The 2,273-nt window shown below is 49.8% G+C and overlaps 2 non-coding genes across 2 annotated transcripts; one reads left to right on the top strand and one right to left on the bottom strand.

Annotated features, from left to right (window-relative positions):
- The first annotated feature begins 1,392 nt into the window (after positions 1–1,392).
- Trnai-aau lies at positions 1,393–1,466 on the top strand. The gene has a single exon. It is a non-coding gene; the product is annotated as a tRNA-Ile (tRNA).
- A 734-nt stretch (positions 1,467–2,200) lies between these two features.
- Positions 2,201–2,273, bottom strand: Trnaa-agc. The gene has a single exon. It is a non-coding gene; the product is annotated as a tRNA-Ala (tRNA).

Below are 2,273 nucleotides of genomic sequence, written 5' to 3' on the forward strand. Positions count from 1 at the left end.
AAAACCGCCTCGAATCTCAGGTTGTCCACTTCTCGGAGACTTCCTTAAAGGAGGACGGAATGAACACGGGAGCCCCTCCTCGAATTCAGACGCCGAGGACAGGACAGCGGCCTCTCGACTCTTCGGGTTCCCGCTGAGACAGCTAGGAACCGCCGGAAGAGCAGGCGTCCCCCAAACTCCCAGAACTGTGCCGACGGCAAACCCAAGTTGGAACTGAGCAGAGTTTGGCATCACTGAGACCTAAGACAAGAGAGACGACTCCGTCCTGTGACCAGCCTGGGGTGGGGGTGGGGGTGGGGGCGGCGGGGCGCTGGTCCTGTACAAACTCCTCACACAGGACTCCGCGGTCCCCTACTGTGGCCAGAGGAACAAAGCCCCGCCGCCGCGAAGAAGAATATCTTCGGGTCACGAACACCAGGCCTCTGGAGTTCCCGCATCTACAAGACTAGAGCGAAGCCTTAGTGACCCAGTAGAGACGCGCGCGACTCGGCTGAGGCCTGCCACCGACAGCGTTTTCCCAAAGTTTTTGTCGAATTGATTGCAAAATTCGGTGAAACTAGGAAGGCTGTCAAACTGTCACTTGGAGGCAACAGGGAGAACTCGCAGGAAGCGAACTCCGTGAGGACTAGAGGGCGGCTGGCAGTCTGGGCGGCCACTGAGCGAGTGGACTGAGCTATCCAGGGCCAGTGTCTTCGGGTCAAGAATCATTGCAAGGTGATATTACTTGCCCTCGTACACTATTTTCTTTCAATGCTTAGAGAAGTTTTCAATTTAGGACAACACGAGTTTTGTTTTGTTTTTAACGTTTCCCAGCTTCAAGAAAGTAAAACAAAAAATGTTAAAAAGCCCGAAAACCCAAAGCAAAGAAAACAAAACAAAACAAAACCCCCAAACAACCTCAATTGGCAATTATATCTTTTCTCGTATGTAGGGGTCGCCTATAGAATACTACGTAGCTCGGAGTTTAGCTCAGTTGGTTAGAGTGTGGTGTTAATAGCATGAAGTCCTGTGTTTTATCCTCCTGCGGCCCAGGTAAAGCTTCACTTTTAGAAGAAAGTCTTCAATTTACCTCTCCCGGAAGCTGTTTAGATAAACCACCTTACAGAAAATGGAACTCAAAGTGCTCTGTAGTCCTCACTTCCGCAACTGGCGGGCAACTTGCGGTCTCATCAAGTGTTCTGGGCTAGTCTATGGTGCAAGAAAGCTGGCTCGGCAATCACTGGATTGTGACATTTACATTCCTTTCATTGTCAATCTTAGAACAGTGTGAGGTTCAAGACTGTTTTCAGAAAACCTTAAAATGGAAACAAACAAACTGCAAAGAATGCATTGAGAAGTGCCATTTTGTAGGAAGCCCCCTCTGTAGAGGCATTAGTAGGTAGATATGCAGTTGGCCGGTTAGCTCAGTTGGTTAGAGCGTGGTGCTAATAACGCCAAGGTCGCGGGTTCGATCCCCGTACGGGCCAGGCTGAATTTTAATTCAACAAAATGGAAACAGCCATACCAAAGATCTATATTTAAGCATATAATACTTTCAAAGAACTCCATCTTTATGGACCCAAGCTCCCTTATGTGTTTTGTTTCTGTGGTTCTGGTGTCCTGAAAGCACAGGTGGAGGGAGTCGAGTTCTAGCAGGAATCCATTCTGGAAGCAGAGGGCAACGACGGAAAACCTGAGCCTTTCTTTCTCCACCTCACGTTTCCTACAGCCTCGCTTCTGTCCAGCCACACTGACTCTTCACTCTGACTTCCCGCGTGGATCAGAAGCCTGGGAACTCCTGTTTGTTTCCTGCCTTCTGCTGCTCTAGAGACAGTGACTTGAGCAATGCCGGGTTCAGAACCCCAAGCCATTCGTCAGTGTCCAACAGCTCAGTGAGGTCCAAAATATTTTCAGGCAAAGATCTTTCCTGACACTTTTCTCCATCTGAGCTTTGTCCCTCCCAGCACTCCCAGGGAGCCTGGCAGAGATCTGTGTTGTGGTATTTACGTGAACTTCCCCACGCCATTACGTATTTACGTGAACTTCCCCACGCCATTACACACTGGTTATGACCATGCAACTCAGCCGCATTCCAGATTTTGAAAGCTCTACACAGGGCATTTGTGTCCCAAAGAGGGACCGAAGTCTGTAAGGAGACCTTATTCAGGGGTCCCCCACATCACTGTGGCAGCTGAGTGGATGCCAACCACAAGGTAAAAGTTGGAGGATGTGGGCATCGATCCCACTACCTCTCGCATGCTAAGCGAGCGCTCTACCATTTGAGCTAATCCCCC

The sequence above is a fragment of the Mesocricetus auratus genome, unplaced genomic scaffold (assembly GCF_017639785.1).
Source record: "Mesocricetus auratus isolate SY011 unplaced genomic scaffold, BCM_Maur_2.0 Super-Scaffold_100013, whole genome shotgun sequence".
Lineage (NCBI taxonomy): Eukaryota > Metazoa > Chordata > Mammalia > Rodentia > Cricetidae > Mesocricetus > Mesocricetus auratus.